The following is a 19,223-nucleotide window of genomic DNA, read 5'->3' on the forward strand; positions in this document are numbered from 1 at the left end:
GGCAACGCATTAGCGATAAAATTGTCCCGCGTTTCTGTTCTACAGAAGGCGAGGGGGGTGGTGGCGTGCATACATATGTACAGAAGACACGGGAGAAGAGCAACCTGGATGAATATCTAGGAAGTAAGAGCCTGCACGTGGAACTGTGTCAAGGTTACAATAAATATGCTCCCGCGTCGCTTTCGAAGGGATCAATCCTCGTTAATCTTTCACCGGGTTGGCTGCACATATACCCCTACATATCTAACGCACATGCATCAACTCACACACACACGATTATGCGATCGTATAAACATTCTGAACGCACACGCGCGGCTGTGTACGTGTACAGTTACGTAACGACTTTGCATCTTCGCGGATACTTCGCGAGTCGAGTGCCGAGGCCGGCCGCCTACTTGTTCGCGAAAATATTTATCTTCCTCGCGACCGCGAATCCCGCGTTTACGAGGCCCGGGCCCGGCTTCCCCGTAAACAACGTGCTAAACACCCTAACATCGATGATACTTGTTGAGAGCACAGAAACACCCTGACCATTTCAGTCGCTTTTCTCATTGGACTTAACCCTTTGCACTCGTGAGATGTTTTAACTCGAACACCAAACGTTTCTTCAGACCCACGATTCTGTTATTTTTTGGATATGACGCTGATACAATACTGTGATTGATTGGATACCAACATTACAGGGTGACAAGAAGTAACGGAGTTAATCGTTTCTTATTATAATTCTGTCAAATTGACGAATTTTGAAAAATCAAATAATAACAACCATAACACATAGACCTTTAGTATTCATATCATGGACATAGGAATAAGGGGACGGAGCACAAAGTGTTACTTTAGACGAGGGGAGTGAAGCCAAATCAGCGGAGCGGGGAGCACGGTCACGTGGTACTCTGGTGCTCAACTGGTGATTGGTTCTAGCATATACGCGCGAAATTTGAAGATGAGACTTTTAGTTTGTTAACAATTATAAATTACGATAGAATATTTTCAATAAAATAAAGAAACAAAGTGTTTTACTTATAAATGCATATCAAAATTAAACGGTTAAAAGTTAGAATCTATAGATATGAAAAATCTTATCGGTTTGGTATTTAATTTTACAAATACATAAAACATTGTTATTTAGAAATAGGAATAACTAGGATATTATCTTTTGCTTTTCTGCACTTAAGAAACTTTAACGAATGTGCAACAGTATATAACTGATCACTATATAAGTAAATATCGGTTAGTTTTATAATGAAATATCAAAAATGTCATAAAATGCTAATCCAATTACTTAAATATTAAATTGTACAATTGTTAATATCTATTGCATAAAAGGGATTAGGATGTATTATTAATAATTTTCGTAACAAAATTGGGTTTTGTCAATTTTATTATTTAATATATTACATTATGTCTATAATGTAATGTCAAAGCGAATGTTCTTATTGTTAGTTCTTATTAAACTGTTTGTTGACACTTGTACCCCTATATTCTTCCATAACTGTCTTTCAAAGTCTTCCAAAATTTCTTTTCACATCCTTTAGTAAACTAATTGCTCTAGCTTCCCAAAAAAGTTCAAATCGTATAGTACAATATTAAAAAAGTTATCGTCTTCTTTAGAGCGGTCTTAAACTTTTGTCCGCTACTTCTAACATCTGCAATTCTTCAGTCGCTAACATATGCTTGTCCCTCAATGAGTCCAGGATTCCCTTCAAAGAGCAAATTTTTGATTTCTTTCGTCGAAGACTTTGCTGCAGATCTTTTATCTTTCTTATATAAAATTTCTTCTGTCTTGCAGTTGTTTTTGAAGGTATCCTTTTTCCAAAGAGTTTTCCTCTTTCTTCGGTGACATACTTGTAGACTGATCCACAACTAAAAAGCATTAAAAATATAATGCATAAGAAATATCAATTTTGTAGAAAATTATTAGATATATTATATTAAATAGAATGAAATATTTCTTACAGTCACTGCATCCAGAGATGGGAGATGTCTCTATCTACTTTAGATGTATCCGATGCAGAAGTTGACGGCATAATTATATCATATTGAGTATCCTCAATTGCACGTTCTAAACAAATATACAAAAGGTACATAAATATCAAGTGATGAAATCAAACTTGTGTTAAATGAACACGAACGGTAGAGCAACGAACAAAATTATGGACTGGAGAGCTAATTGCAAGAGTTACATGAACAAACATGCAAGTTGGTTGGACATTATTTGACAATAATGAGTTTCTTGCAACCTCAGTGGCATCGTTGAGGACTGGTCACGGATTTCCCTGATTAACAATGTTTTTCAGGATGATTTTCGGCTGGACTTAAATCGATACAATTCCACACATCCTCCTGCGCTGTTATATCGTCTTGTAACATTAATTCGCGAAAACTGTATCAAATTTCCATACTGCCGCGTACATTTTGAACAATATAGCGTTTCCATAGTGTAGTAGTTTATAGTTCATGGTTGTAACCAAGGGTAATGGGGATAACACATTTTAGACATAAGAATGTTAGTACTTCTCTGTATGTAAATGTATCAACATATGTAAATCGAAGAGAAAGCAATAGATTGCTTTTATAAAAGCCCTCTACAATAGTAAGCGTATTACAGCCACGGTTTGAGGATTTTGTAGGACCGTGCGGCAGCTCGAAGCCATCGCATCGGAGAGGACAGTCGTTTCCCGTCCGGAGGAAGAGAGGAATCGTCCGTCGGTTCGGTCGCGTACCTCGCGAACCACGACGCGTAAAGAAAGAAGAAAAGGAACGGGCGGCGAGAAGGGGGACAGGGGCTGAAGGGGAACGACGGAGCCAGCAGCAGCAGCAGCAGCAGCAGCAGAAGCAGCAGCTTCAGCAGAGAGACACGTTGCGAGGGTGAAAGGGGCCGAGCGGGGATTCCTGGATCGAAAGACGGTGGAAGGGATGTTTGAGAGGGGGAGGGCGGGCGAGAGGAGGCTCCGGACAGCGGACGAAGGGGGAAGAAGGGAAAAAAGGCACGTCGCCGCCGTCCGAATGGATGCGATACGCGCCGGAGATCGTACGCAACGCCCGTGGCTATCTAGCTTAACTCGTGAAAGCCTAACGAACGCGCTCTCCTCTCCTTTCCTCTCTCCTGAATCCCTACGTGATTTTCTGTCCTCCGCTCTCGCCGTCTACGCCGGACACCTGCGAGATAATGCCTGGTAATAGCTGGCGCACCGCGCGCTACGCTACCATAATCCTCCAACGAGGAACACATACCGATCTGACATCCACGGATGCCCGATGAAACCCTGGAACGACGTGGTTCTTGCACAAAGAGTCGACGCGCGGATCTTCTTTCTGCGGTCGTCGTTCGCGAACGGCGCTAACAACCCTCGAACTATGGGGATCAGATTTATCAGGTTGAACAGATCTTCGAGGTTGTTCAAGCTAGAGGGATAGTATTTTCGAACGAACCGAATTTTATTAGGATCTTCGGCATGCGAAAGGGTTAGAAGCGACTGTGGTATAGTCCAGACGCTGCTCCCAGGTCGCGGCTACAGCATTCCTCGGCTGAGAAACGTTTTTGAGGACATCAAGTCCCAACACGTGCCCTTTTACTGGACACTCATTCAATTGTGTTTCCATCGTATCGACTTTCTACGCCAATTTGACATCAGAGGACAGATTAAACTGTGGAATTGAGAGGTGGCACAGGGTCAGTGGGCTGTTCCGCTGCCCTAAAATGCTCTAAGCAAGATTACTCGAAGCTTACGTACTTTCACTGTTCCGATGTTTGTCATTAAATAGGCGATTCACCCTACACAACTGATTTACACCTTCTAAGACCGTAGTTTTGTCAAGCTCTCCCTTCAAGTTCCTCTGCCACTCCACAGTATTTTTACCACGTTTTTATTAGCTCGCTTTCTTGTCTGTCTGTCTGTTTGTTCGGTACAAATTTTGCAATTGATTTTATCCCTCTGCCACTCCACCTTCGATCCACCCAAAAACAGAAAGTAAGCAGGAGAACGTGTTGCGCGTTCAAAGGGTCAACGACGCAATTGATACCGATAATTAACAGCGTAACGAATCGGCGGAGGAGTGGGCAGGGGAGAGAGAGAGCAAGAGCGGAAGATCATTTGTAAGTAGATTATTGATAATTAATGGGCAATCGCGGCCGCTTTCCGCTTTCGTTGGTAGAAATAAACCGGGGCGGTGGCCCCGCGTTTATCTTGATCCTGAAATGTTGTTATCATCGGCGAATAAAGTTTCTCCGGTCACACGGGCGTCGTCTGTAGCAACGGTGTGGATGTGGATGCGCTACAGCGTCGCGGCGCTACCATCGACGCAGGCATTCCGATGTCGCGTTTTCACGGATATTGGCAACACCGAGGCCGAAAGGAACGGCGCTCCTCTTCCCTTCGGATAAGAAACGAGCGCGTCCGCCAATGGTTTCGAGTCGGCGCGGCGCGGCCCAACGCGAACGACTCCCGACGTCGACTACGACAACGACGACGACAAAGTGCGAGCCGTTGTAATGAGTTTCCTCGAAGCCCCTCTATTTCCAAGATTACATCGAACGACAGCCACGGTCGGATTCGCTGCTGCACGCGTCGGTTTTTCTTCGTTTTCCTGCAGAGACATCCGTCCGCAGATGTAAATAAGGAAGCGCGCGTTATGACGCAACGGGGCTAATCGCACGGCGCGATAACGGACGCGAGAAAAGTGCATAGCACACACTGCGTCCTGCACGATGTGGAAAATCGTCCTGGAGAATATCGCTAATCAGGGAATCCGCGAATGCTCCTCGACGATGCCACTGAGCTTGCAAGAAACTCATTATTGTCAAATAATGTCCAACCAACTTGCATGTTTGTTCATGTAACTCTTGCATTTAGCTCTCTAGGCCATAATTTTGTTCGTTGCTCTTCTGTTTCTGTTCATTTAACACATAATTGTTTAATGTTAGAAGAAGTAACAGCGGAGTAAGACGTATAGAATTGTATCAATCGAATTGTATCCAGTCGAAAATCATCCGGAAAAACATTGTTAATCAGGGAAATCCGTGACTAGTCCTCAACGATGCCACTAAGGTTGCAAAAAACTCATCATTGTTAAATAATGTCCAACCAACTTGCATGTTTCTTCATGTAACTCTTGCATTTAGCTCTCCAGTCCATAATTTTGTTCGTTGCTTTGCTATTCGTGTTCATTTAACGCATAATTCCTTAATTTTACAAGAAGATGCAACAGCGCAGGAGGACATATAGATTTGTATCGATTTAGGTCCAGTCGAAAATCATCCTGATGCTTTGCTTTAAGTCCAGTCTAAAATCACCCAGGAAAAATTACATAGAAAAATGAATGGCGACGTCAACTACTAATTTCGTGAACTCGCCGTCTTAAATTAGAGTTCGGGGACTGAAAATTCGGACCAGAACACCGAGACAGAGGTGGCGCAGAGCGTTGAAACAACAGAGGTGGTTCGGAGGCCAATTAACGCAGTTATCAGGAGCGGGGTTCGAGGACAGCGAAGGTTTTATTACGATTACGACACGAAGGTAACGAGCAAGCCGTATCAATCATATCGGAGTTGTACGCCGACGAATTTCTATCGGAGCGCGATTATTGCTAATTAAAAAGTTTCACTCTACGGCGCGCTAATTTCGATCGTTTAACGAACGAGCGAGGCTGATTTAATAATTGTGTGTAGGTGTTGTATAAGCGAGCGCCAGATAGATTGAAGAAGAAAGGAGAACGATTGTGACACCCGTTACATGTAGCTTCGATTCTTCTTCTGGCGTTCGTACGCTAGAGCGAAAGCGAAATCGGCAGTAACGTAACTTTTAATGTATGCCCGACGCGGCTTCCCGAGAAATGCAGATTTCGAAGATAATTCGCTTTTCCTTCCACCGCGTTGTAGAAAGCGACATCGTAACAAATTGCTGGATGTTCTTTCTTAACTGATAAACAAGGAGCCGTGGCTATAGGGGGAGAGAAAACGATGCGATTAACATTGCTTATGCATTCGATCAATTTGATGTTTATATTATAGTTCAGTTAACGACAAATTGTAGGAGGGAAATGGAAGGAACACAATTTTTAACTTTGGGACTTTGTTTGGACACGTAGAAGGTCCCCTTTTTCAGTTTTCCGCGTATATCTCGGAAACTATGCGTGCTAGAGATAAGACCATTCCATACAAAATTAAAGCTGACAAAATGTGCTATAAGATTGATACCATTCAGTTTTTCGATATCTCGCATAGTTACCGAGATATCCGCGCTCAAAGTTCACTAATTGTGCTGAAGCTAGTAAAGTAAGCCAAAAATTTCTTTTTCACAATTAGTCAACTTTGAGCGCGGATATCTCGGAAACTATGCGTCCTAGCAATAAGACCATTCCATACAAAATGAAAGCTGACAAAATGTGCCACAAGATTGATTCAATTCAGTTTTTCGCTATCTCGCATAGTTACCGAGATATCCGCGCTCAAAGTTCACTAATTGTGCTGAAGAGTTAGCTAGCCAAATAATAAAAATAATGAACTTTGAGCGCGGATATCTCGGAAACCATGCGACATAGCGAAAAACTGAATAGAGTTAATCTTATGGCAAATTTTGTCAGCTTTAATTTTGTATAGAATGGTCTTATGGCTAGGACATATAGTTTCCGAGATATAAGCGGTAAACCGAAAAAGGGGACTTTCTACGTGCCCCCTCCCAGGAGTAGGGACTTTTAGTATGTTTACCTCGTAACTAGTCCAAACAAAGTCCCAAAGTCAAAAATTGTGTTCCTTCCATTTCCCTCTACGCCCCCCTTATGAGCATTCATTGACTGGACTAATAGGTTGCTTTTTATGGGGATAATGCTGTTCGAGTATGAACTGTAAGATTGTGTCTCAACTAGTTCGGGTTGTTTGCATGAGTTGAATGCAGCTCGGCATTTTTCCGGGACTATCAACCGGTTCGAAAGATTAACTACAATGTTTAATTAAACGCTTTGTACCTGTGGTGTGTAGTTCACGTTTCTGAAGTCGGACGATGTGAAAGGCTTCAGTTTTCCTCCTGCTAGATTGAACTTCGTGTGCGCTTTTGATGCAGACCTGGAAAATGTATTGGTAGTACAAATAAGTCTCCGTCGTTTTTCATCTTAAATTGGGCATTTATTGCGAAGGAACGGTACCTTATGTTTTATTCAAAGTATTGTCCATCGCTGGCCAATACTTTCTCCCATCTCTTCTGGCAGTATCCAGAAGAACGCTTCATCTTTTGACGCTATCCATGAATCGGAAAAGAAAAATTAATATTTCTTATTTTTATCATTAAATTAAGAAAATTTATGTTAAGTGAAGATATTTTTATGCAAGCTAATCGATGTAAAAAACACACGATCACGACGTGATTCTGCGATTACTGTCATAAATCACGTTTAATGATTTGGCTCGCCATCACTAGAAAGCTATGAAGAAATAAAACTGAGTAGGTGTAATTTAAAACAGTAGAAACATTAGAAGAATTTAATAATACTGTTACATTGTCTTTAAGCGCTATTAAACCTATTTAACCTATTAAGAAATTAAGAAGATAATATATTTCCATTTCACTTCAGTTTGTTGCAATTCAGAAACAAAATTTTTATTTTGCATAGCCATCACTATTTAAGAGTGACAGCACTCGGTATACAACTTGATAAAAGATTAAAACAGATTAGATTAAAACATCACGATCATGGCGTCTATAAGGTTAAAATCACGACGGTGGTCGTGATTCAGCGATCACTGTGACGAACCAGGTTTGATGATTTTGCAAGGCATCACTATTTAAGAGTGAAAAACTCAGTATAAAACTTGATAAAACTACAAAAGATGCAAAATTAGGATAACATTGAGTGAAATCATTCTATTGGATGATTTCAAAAGTTCGTACACAGTTTACCTTGTGACATTTTTTGAACATAAATATGTAACTTGTAAGAAAAAGGAAATCAGGTTGTAAAATGTTCGAAGACAATTGTAGAAAATAGTGGTGACTACGTAATTAATTAACACAATTGTTATTTTCAAATATATCCGCTCGGTATTTTATTTTCAAACAGAGAACGAACTTTTGCAATCATCTAATAGATTAAAAAATCACGACCATGATTTGACGCGCCATTTCTATTTGAGAATGCTCACACTCAGTATAAAACTTGACAAATATACGACTTGATGAAACTACAAGATATATGCACATATTCCTTTTTGATTGCCATGCAAGCTAATTGATGTATTTAAAGAAAGAACTAAGTCAATCGAGTTGAAAAATGAGGATGACAGTGAGTAAATTCATTGTAGATTAAAACATCACGATCACGGCGTCAGTGAGGTTAAAATCACGACCACGATCACTGTCATAAACCATGATTAGTTATGTGGCACGCCATTTATATTTGAGAGTGCCAACAGTATACAACTTGATAAAATTACAACACTTACAAAACTACAACAACTAACAATAAATACACAAATATCTTTTTGGTTCCCATGCCTGCTAATTGATTTAGTTAAAGAGAGAAATGCAACTGAAAGAAATGCAAGCTAATTGATATATTTAAAGAAAGTACTAATTTAATCGAGATGAAAAATTAGGACGACAGTGGGTAAACTTATCCCAGATTAAATCATCACGATCACCTCGTGAATACGATTAAAATCACGACCCCGATCAGTTATTCTGCGATCACTGTCATAAATTGTCATAAATCATGTTTATTTAGTGATTTGGCACGCCATCTCTATTTGAGAGTGCTAACACTCCGTATACAATTTTATAAAACTACAAAAGGTATGCACAAACTCCTTTTTGGTTGGCATGCAAGCTAATTGATATATTTAAAGAAAGAACTAAGTCAATCGAGATGAAAAATTAGGATGACAGTGAGTAAATTCATTGTAGATTAAAACATCACGATCACGGCGTCAGTGAGGTTAAAATCACGACCACGATCACTGTCATAAACCATGATTAGTTATTTGGCACGCCATTTATATTTGAGAGTGCCAACCACGGTGCATTATACATTATACATTTTTACATTCTGGTTACGCAGATATTTTAAGAAGTTTCTGGTTTTTACATTGTGAAAATATATTTTTCAGACGCAGTTTTTCTACTTTCTTGAAAATACCATGATCCATTGTTTTCCTTGATTCGCTTCATTTCAAACCTTCACGGTTTACTTAGTCCACATGTCACAAACATGGAAGCAACACGTTATTACATAACCTCAAATAAATTCATTTAACACTTGTTATAAGCATGTAAGTTTTTACAAATTTAAACAGTTTTTCTTGAGAAAATAGTATCAGTTAACAATACAAATTACATTATTCTTACAGACGCAAAACGGAAATTTATATTTCTCTTGAAAATGGTCTGGATTTAGACCGAAACGTTGGTATTTAAACTAAATTTCATGTAAATTTTGCAAACTTGCTATATTTGTACAATTGATCGAACCAGTGCGCCGATATCACAAATTGTAGTTTCTTGAAAATGATCTGAATTAAGATCGAAACGTTGAAAGTTCCAAACTGACGTGCAAATTTTGCTTTTTTCCTATAAACTGATCGAACCGTTGCGCCGAGAACATCTGAATATTAGAATGACAGTGTGTAAATTCTCTCTAGATCAAACAGTCACAGCTTGAATGAGGTTAATCAGCGACCACGATCACCGAGATAGATCATATTCGACAATTTCGCACGGTATCGTTATCATAAATCGTTGTAAAACCGAAAGAGAATGCACAGGCAACGCTTGTCCACGCGTTCCCGAAGAAGCTCTCTCTCGATCTCGCGTCCGAAATTCCCGTTGTATCTGTTCGGACACCCGTTACATGGCAGTGTAGTAAGGGGAGGCGGGCCAGGTGGTCCGTCGGTGCGAATATCCATTATAGATTCGGCGGAGTGTAGCTGTCGTACGACCCTACTCATTTTCCGTGTATTCGTGCGCGGCGTATTTCTGGCATCGGCTAGGGAGAGCGAGCGAGACCGCTGCTGCACACACAGAGAGGTCCACACGAACGTGCACGGATCCACGAACACCATTACCTAGGGAACGTCGCGTTCGCTGTGTTCGTGGGAGTGTCGCGCGCGTGTGGGTTCCCGGAAAGGCGCGTTAGTTCGCGAGGGCGCCTGTGTCGGGTCTCGCGGCGCCACCGGTTCATTCCGCCATCGGCGCCCGCGACGTACGGACGTGTATAGACGCGATCGCGACACCCGTTCTGGGCGGACAACGTGAAAAACCCCTCGGAGAAAACTGAACACTCGACGAGAACCGGCTCGGTGCGAGCCATAATCGAGTACGTGCGCGAGATCGCCTGGGAGAATCCTGCGGATAGAGAAAACTCTCCGAGTGAAACAACAAATATATCGGCACTGACAGAGAGAATTCGAAAGAGAGAGAGAGAAGGAAAACAGCGTCGGGAACATCGTTCGCGCGCGGAGTTTATACTTGTGGAGAAGAGCAGTGCGCGCGTACCACCGAAAACAGTGGGAACAAGGAGAGAGAAAGAAGAGGGGAGGGCGAAGATTGTCCTTTGTGTGATCCGGGCTTCTCGTTCCTCGGGACGCCACCGCGACGTGTCGTGCCGGGGGCACAGGAAACCAGTGAGAGAGAGAGCCAGTCTCTCTCGTCGCGTTCGAGAGGCCCGATTCCTCTCTCAACGTCGTCGTCGTCGTCTCGCGCGGTTTTCTTATACCTGTTCTCTCTCGCTCGGTTTTTTCTTTTTTCGCTCTCTCGTCCCCGTCTCGCAAAAGTGCTCTCCGAAGGTCTCCATCGGCCTTGTGTTGCCCGCGAAGACAGACGTGGAATGATACCTCTGCCCGAACGGAGCTGTGCGACGACATCGAAGACGACGCGAGACTCGATCCGGTGATCTAGACGTCTCTCGCGAAAAATCGTGCGTTTTGCGGAGAACATCCTGTTCGTTACCGTCTCTTCTTATTTTTTTTTGTTGGTGAAAAGTTGCTCTCTCTCTCTCTCGGTTGTGCATCACGAATGCTGTACACAGTTTCCTCGTTTACGAAGTGCGCGAACAAGAAGGATCCTTGAGGTCCGAGATATATATTGTGACACGGTTGTGCTTCGCTGGATAAAGAAGTCGCTCGATCGTAAACCGATATAGGTGAGATCGACGACGACGTATACACACAAGTCGCGAGTTAGTGCCTCGTTCATTTTTTTCTTTTTTTCTTTTGTTGTTCGCGCGCGACACACTCGTCCCGGGAGATATATTATATTGTATATGTATATATATATACGTGTATGTGTATGTATACGTATACTTGAGTATTGTGTTTATCTTGTTAACCGAGTACGATCTGAAAAAGTGCAAGCAAGATAAGCGCCAGGCGTGGACACGCACCAGGAGCCCAGCAGTTTTTAGGTAAGCCTGTGTTTCGATTTTTTTTCTGTTATTGAGGATATCTCTCGAGTAACGGTAGTGTTCGCGTTACAACGTTACGTCAGGTTAGGCTGGATACCTGGCCCCTAGATCCATTGTCCTGTCGCGATACAGAACCCGGACGAACCGACGCACAGTGTGCCGGATGGCCTTTTTAGCTGGGCAAAATTAACTTTCAAATAAACAAAAACTAACTGTGCCAATATTATCTAAAATAACCATGTATTAAAACCGTTGAATATTAGAAAGTGAAATTCTTTTGTTGTATGTTTACAGAGCGTGTAAACTTCACCTGAAAGGCGGACGCCTAACCTATAAATGAATGGGCACATTGTCATACGCGCTAGAAATATGTTAAAACGTACGAAGGAGTATTTAAATTTCCTATGTATGATGGATATAGCATCTCAAAACATGTATTTTCACTTTAGTAATTCCAAATTATCGATAACATTCCTCTATTTTTGTAAACTAAGTGTCAAAGACGGTACTTATTTTTCCACAGAAACGCCCATGTTACTCCTCTTCGTCAATGAATATGCTCCACGTCGCTCCACGCGATGATTTTTTACATTATTGTAAAGTATAGAGATTCTCTAGTTTATTGTAGTACCAAAATAAAATTGCTATACGTTGCTATAGTATACCAATTTTTACAATGAAGTTACGCCGTTTTACGTTCACGCTCGTGACAATCACAGCCCGGGCCAATCACAGAATCAAAAATCACAGAACTTTCTTCCTATGGAAATTCGTTTCTTCAGTCTCGAGCGATCAGCGTGCAGTCTACATCTCCCTTGCGTTTTCGATATATCTTTCAATTTCGTTATTTTTATTGTTGTTTTTTATTGTTATTGTTATTATTACTGTGTTTGTTGTTAGTGTCTCATTAGTTACGTTATCACTTTATACGTGATAACTTTTTTTCAAATTTTTAGATTAATTTACATTTGTTTATAAGTTATTAGTTTATAAGTTATTAGTTTCTGGCAACCGAACGCTCCTATTTAATACTTTCATTTTGATCTCTGTTATTTCCGTTGTTTTATTTATATTTATATGTTATTATATTTTTAATTTTTTATTATATTAAAATAATAAACAATAATATGCAGCAGATTATTTATAGATTGAAACCTTATACTAAACCAAAGAATAATTCTTTCCCGTATGTCTGAATCTCCAAAAAGTAAATTAGTAAATTATATTAACATTCTTTTTGTCCATAATTAAAAATGACGTCTTCTCTTTGATAATATCTACCAGTTGTTAAATCATTCTATGTTACATAGATCCATTACTATAACTTCGTTGTATATTATATTTAATTATGAATCACTTAAAATATATTGTTTAATTAACAAAAACCAACCAAATGTTGTGAAAAGTTAATAATTATTCATATTTTATACGACTGTAAACATTGATAAATATAGAAAAATAGGCGATTTAGAATTTTGTCCAGCTAAAAAGGCCATCCGGCACACTGTGCGATGATTCCATCGAAAGAATCGTGACGCGCGAAAATGACAGATTTTCAAACGTTTCGAGACGCGATTCGGCCGGGAATATTTTATTCGAGTGGGTGGACTCGTTTGAGCATTGCGAGGGTGCAATTTCAGTAGTTGAAAGCGCTAGATACAAAATTTTAGGTTAGCTAGATTTTTGTGCGGGGAGTAATTTGAATTATTCGGCAGCATGTGTGTGTACCTGTCGCAGATTTATGAAAATCGCTACGTGCACAGCTGTATGCTTCTGAATGGTGAAAATTATGCTGTCGAATAATCCAAATTACATAAAATATTTAATCTTCTCTAATTTTTCTCGAAAATGGACTCGGGCCATTTTCAAAACAAACATTCGTATCGTTCTATTAATCAGCTAGTTTCCTTTTCACAAAATCTTCCTGATTTTATATATATTAGTTACAATTTTCTTCATAATGAAAAGATAACCTAGAAATGTAAATATTAAAATTGCTAGCTTGATTTTTCTCGAAAATGGACGTGGGCTACTTTCAAAATAAAAATTTGTATCATTCTATTAACCAGCTAATTTCCTTTTTACAAATCTTTGTGATTTTAAATATATTGCAATTTGCTTCAAGATGAAAAGATAACCTAGAAATGTAAATATTAAAATTGCTAGCTTGATTTTTCTCGAAAATGGACTTGGGCCACTTTCAAAATAAATATTTGTATTCTATTAACCAGCTAATTTCCTTTTTACAAAATCGTTCTGATTTTAAATATTATAGGGAGATGCCATCTCTGAGCGGCGAGAATTCCGTTGAATGTCACGACGTTAGTAACTGTAACGACGCGACGATTCGATATCTGTTATTATGTTTATCGATTTCGTTATTCATATTTGTAATATGCGATTTCTTTGTCATACCGGTTCGACGTACGAAAACGAAAAGACGTGTTTGATCTCAGACGGAGATTCAGACGGGATAATTTAATTAGTTGTATTTGTTATAATTCAAATTTCGTATTAAAACATTTCGAGTTTACGAACGTATTATTCAATTTACGATTTAAATCCTACAATATGTTAGTTACAATTTGCTTCAGAATGGAAAGACAACGTAGAAATGTGAATATTAAAATTGCTAGCTTAATTTTTCTCGAAAATGGACTTGGGCCACTTTCAAAATAAACTGCTCATATATTAGGTTGGCAACTAAATTTGCGACCTCCACATTTTCTCAAAAAAAGTCATTTTTAAGCACGAGTATTTGATATAAAATTAATTGCAAAATTAATAGCTTCCGAATAATATACCGTTCAAAAGGAATGCTCACTGGATGAGGTTATAAAAGAATTACGAAACAAAAGGTCGCGAATTAATAACTATCAGGAACCGATCCCGTGGGTTCGCAATTGAACTTTCTGTAATTCTTGAACAATCCACTAAAAATTCCCCATTTATCGCCCCCAAAAATGATCACCGTTGGACAACGAACATTGCACAAAGCGTGAAAACTGTCCCCGAGAGAACAGACACCGGCAAAAGTCTCGTCGGAAGGAAAACAGGGTGGGAGACACGCTTATTCCGGGATGCCCGAAAATTATTGACGTGTTCCGGCGTGGTCGAGCGCCGACTATAAGCTCGGTTTTTACGATGTCACCGTGTGCGGCTCGGGCTCTCTCTCGTCGAGCGTAAATGGCGGTGGCAGGGAAACGCGCGGGTCTTCCGGGCGGCCGGTGATCGTGTTTGAAACCGTGCAACGCTCAAGAACGTTCGACGGTGACGCAATTTTCGTGCAGGTGCAATTACGCGGCGGTCGCGCGGGGCGCACGTCAGCAAAATCGAGAGCCGTCGTAACGGGTCTTCGTTTGGTTTCGCGGGCGCAAACGCCGCCGTTTTACCGTTAACGACCTAAATCGACGCCGCGGCGCGCCGAGATGCGCGCTCTTTCGCGAGAGTTCCTACCAGAGAGAGCAACAGAGAAACAGAGGGAAAGAGAGAGAGGTTTTGCTTCGTTGCTCTGTCGACTACGGTAGACTGGAGCAAGAGAGAGAGAGAGAGAGAGAGAGAGAGGCGGCTGCGATGCGCGACCGAGTTCGTAGTTGGCAGAAGTCTTTTCGACCGTTTCATTCGATGACTTCAGAGACGGCTCGAGGAGCATCGGGTAGCGCAGATGATCTTTCACGGCGAATGCGCGTCCGCGAAAACGCGGAACGCGTTCTAATAGCGTCGACGCTGCGACCTGCCATTGACGTAGACGCCGAACGAACTGGCCGAGACGCTAAGACTCTGTTCCAATACTCTCTCGAACGTTCTTCCAACGATTCTGATCGACTAGACTGACGTATTTGACCGGTTTCAGCTGATATGCGGTTCTTCGGATATTTGGGATATGCGATTTACGGTTTGGGAGCCGGATGACAGGTAGATTTAACAGTGGCGGAGACGATTCACTCACAGGCGTAGCCTCTGGTCGGAGTGGAACGCTGTCCTCGTCGTTGTTTCGAGGATTCTGATCTGCTAGGCCAGTGTTGCCCAACGTTTGGATATATGTGTAACCCTTCTATAACTGTCGTGATACTGAGTATACTAAGTATTAGTCCAGTCAACGAAAAGCTGTAGAAGGTCCCCTTTTTCGGTTTTCCGCTTATATCTCGGAAACTATGCGTCCTAACGATAAGACCATGCTATACGAAATTCAGGCTGACAAAATTTGCTGCAAGATTGATTCGATTCTGTTTTTCGATGGGACGCATAGTTTCTGACATATCCGCGAGCAAAGTTCACTTTGGTTTTGTTTGTTCGAGTTAGTGTTTTTGCTTCAATTTCTATTTCTACAATTCAATTTCAAGTTCACTTTCAATTTCTACTCTTCAATTTCAACTTCAATTTCAACACTCCAATTTCAACTTCTAGTTTTAAATTTCCACTTCAATTTTCCAGTTTTAACATCAATCTCCCAATTTCAACTTCAATTTTTAAGTTCAACTACAATTTTTTAATTTCAACCTCAATTTTTCGATTTTATCTCCAATTTTAAACCTTTAATTTCAATTTCAACTTAAATTTTTCAATTTCAACTTCACTTTCAACTTCTATTTTTCATTGTGAATATCAATTTTTCAATTTCAACTTCAATTTTTCAAGTTCCATCTCGATCTTTCAATTTTATCTCCAATTTTAAACCTTGAATTTCAATTTCAACTTCTATTTTTCATTGTCAATATGAATTTTTCAATTTCAACATCAATTTTTCAATTTCAACTTCGATTTTTCAGTTTCAACTTAAATTTTTCAGTTTCAACTTCAATTTGTCAGTTTCAACTCCAATTTTTCAGTTTCAACATCAATTCCTCAATTTCAACTTCAATTTTTCAAGTTCAACTTCGATATTCCAATTTCAATCTCAATTTTTCAATTTTATCTTCAATTTTAAACCTTCAAGCCCATCGGACCAAGCCCATCGGACCTGTCACGAACCAATCGGGTCCAAGGTTGGCCGCTGCGCTATCAACCGTGAATAATCTCCAATCTTTGTCGTTTCCTTTTCATTTTCGACCGGAATAAACAATCAAAGGAACGAGGGGGAGAGAGAGAGGGGGGTCCACTAGCCATTTTATAGGGGAAACGCTTCATCCCCCGTCTGTTGGGGGATGATGCTCCGCTCGACTTTTCGAAGAGGAAGAAGCGGATTCGCCGGCGTCACGCTCGAGTGTATCCCGGATCGTTGAATCAAAACGCGGAAATAAAGCATCGCGGCTGCGTGAAAACCCGGTCTCCGGCTATCCGGCGAGCGTAAGGTAAAAGGCCATATTATGAGACAATGTCCCCATTTATGAAACATTAAAAACAAAAATGAAAGGGGATTATATTATAAATATATGCATGTCACAATTTAAATAAAATTATATTTATATAAAAATATAACCCTTCAAATTTCTATGTGTACAAATATTAATGTTGTTTTAATGTATTTAATATGAAAAAATGAAGTTGAAGTGTCCTCTCCAAGTTTGTATAAAATTACTTAGCTTACTCTGAGCTGAAGTACGAATACACTTAGCTTTTTGTTTTTAGCATATTTACAAATTTCAATGATTTTAAAAGATGTTAAATAACTTAATCGAAAGCTGAAAAGTCGTAGATTGTAATTAAATAAATACGATTAGGATTCTGGCGCAATTTTATTAATTATAAAGCTGTCTCATATTATGTACACTAGCCTTTTAGAAGTCCGTATTTATGGTACAATAATTTGGTTGTCCCATGTTCCATGGACCTGTTGATTCCCGCCTAGTGCCGATTTATGAGACAGCAATTTGAAGTTTGTGTAACTGTGTTATTTATTTGAAAATAGTTTTTAATTGTAAGTTTTTACCGTTTTCCTATTACTAATTACCTGATTCGACTTTTATTTCTTTCCAACGTACGTATAAATAAGCGTATTAAAGTTTTGAGTTGAAAATTGTAGACCTAACCTATAAAATATTGTCAATGTAAAATACAATATTTTTAATGTAGATTGAAATTTATATTTATTTATTAGAATAAGTTGTTCTAAGTACAGTTTTTTAGTATTTAAGTTTAGTATTAAGTATGGCAGGTACTAGAGAAACTAAAAAAAGGAGAGATAGGAAAGAAGTTGGAAAAAATCCCATAAAGAAAAGTGTGAATTGTAAGGTCAAAAAGAAGTCTACTGTATTAGACAACAATTCAAATAAGAAGTAGATTAAGAGAATAAAAAATAATATATATAATCAATGAAGAGAGGAACACCGTTTATTGAAAACCGTCCAGGTCGTCACTGGTACGAAGGGTTTAGAAACCGCCATAAAAATATATCAATTAGAACTGCACAGCACTTAAGTTTGAGTAGAGCTGCTGTAACAAGGCAAGATCTAAAAGAATGGTTTAACGAGCAAGAAATCTATTTAAATACTTATTATTTTATTTTACAGTTTATTTAATATTTCAGATACATTGTTATATTATATATTTAAAAAAGGAATAAAAAACTAAAATATGAAAAAAGAGTGATTTTTAGATTTTTTTATCTGTTCCATAAATAGGGACATACAGTATGAGACACCAGGGACATGGTGTATCCAAGCTGTCTCATAATACGTACATGGACATTACTCCTATTTTTCAATCATATAATTATTTTTTAACGTTATAATTACATTATAAAAATTATTTGTACTTCAGAAAACACGAAAGAATGGAATAATGCACAAATTCGCAGCATTTTATGTTTTTAACTATTTAAAATCATTGAAAATATCATGTTCTTCTCTAGCATCTGTCTCATAATATGGCCTTTTACGTTATAACTGTTTCTCGGATGTTATCGATCTATTTGTCATCGATGTAAGCTGCACCGGCGCACAGTGCGGCCGCTTGTGGACAAAAGTCGAAAATGCAACTATTTTCCATACCTTATTCGGCTTTACTAATCCCTTCAGATATGTCTCTAGTGTATGAAACAAATGCCGGGAATCTCAAATTTCCACAACAAACGGCAGGAATCACGTTTGCATAAGTGGCAGAGAGCTCGTTAGAGAGCTCATCGAAGAATTCACGCGAGACCTGGCCCAATCAATTGCTGATTTCCTATAATCAATAACTTTGTTTTGTGTTCGTTCTTTCAATTTTGAATATGGAAGGTATCGAAGCAGGTAAGGAATATCCATTTGTCCTGTTTCATTAACCGTTAAAATAGTTTCATAGCAATAATAAAACACTAAGTCAGAATCAAGTTTTATAGACGTTAATATCTTCAAATTAGCTTTTCTCGAGTCCAGGTCAAAACATCCTGGGGTTTTGATGGATTTCGATTTCACAACTATTATACTTCACAAATATGTAAACATTTCTTGCTTCAAACTGCTTTGAACGGCTGTGTGCCATTTTTTACCACGCTTATGCGTCAAATCTTGTAATCGAATTTTAAGCCTCTTCGCATAGACCAATCTTACTGAAATTTTATATACCTACTTGCTTCCGGGATGACAATGACAGTAGAAAATAAAATATATAAAAAACTTTTTAAAAACCATTTTTAAACCATTTTTTACTCATAGCAATTTCTTTCTCCATATACGTCAAAAGCATTGCAATGTTTTTTTTTATTTTTCAAGAGTAAAAATTTATTATTTATGTTTATTTATTACAGACATTATTAGTGACTTTATGTATATATATTGTATATAGGTATATTTTTTTTCTTTATGTATATATTTTATTATAGTTTTTATTATAGTAATTTCTTTATAAATATAAATCTATATATATACAATAAATATATATATATATATATATATATGTGTGTATCTCTACTTCAT

General features: G+C 39.1%; 1 protein-coding gene and 1 long non-coding RNA gene across 31 annotated transcripts in view; one reads left to right on the forward strand and one right to left on the reverse strand.

Annotated features, from left to right (window-relative positions):
* Window positions 1-1,233: 1,233 nt before the first annotated feature.
* Window positions 1,234-10,182, reverse strand: LOC143217581 (uncharacterized). Of its 3 annotated transcripts, none has more exons than XR_013010858.1 (4): window positions 7,141-10,182; window positions 6,964-7,060; window positions 1,957-2,062; window positions 1,234-1,863 (listed from the first exon to the last, which is right to left on the reverse strand). It is a non-coding gene; the product is annotated as an uncharacterized LOC143217581 (long non-coding RNA). The 3 variants fall into 3 exon arrangements; XR_013010857.1 differs by lacking the exons at window positions 6,964-7,060; window positions 7,141-10,182 and adding exons at window positions 3,235-3,648; window positions 3,735-4,730 and having other exon boundaries at window positions 1,235-1,863; XR_013010856.1 differs by lacking the exons at window positions 1,234-1,863; window positions 1,957-2,062; window positions 6,964-7,060; window positions 7,141-10,182 and adding exons at window positions 2,103-3,355; window positions 3,433-3,648; window positions 3,735-4,748.
* The window catches only part of LOC143217573 (bromodomain adjacent to zinc finger domain protein 2B), a 314,941-nt gene continuing 305,857 nt past the window's right edge, over window positions 10,140-19,223 (forward strand). For 25 of the 28 annotated variants that reach the window (XM_076441991.1, XM_076441998.1, XM_076441984.1 and 22 more), the window contains exon 1: window positions 10,141-11,388. The gene's annotated coding sequence lies outside the window, so the exon portion shown is untranslated. Of the gene's footprint in view, window positions 11,389-19,223 lie in introns of all 28 variants that reach the window. The other 3 variants (XM_076442003.1, XM_076442005.1, XM_076442007.1) reach the window with 1 other exon arrangement.

This window comes from Lasioglossum baleicum, chromosome 17, assembly GCF_051020765.1.
Source record: "Lasioglossum baleicum chromosome 17, iyLasBale1, whole genome shotgun sequence".
In the NCBI taxonomy this organism is placed as follows: Eukaryota; Metazoa; Arthropoda; class Insecta; order Hymenoptera; family Halictidae; genus Lasioglossum; species Lasioglossum baleicum.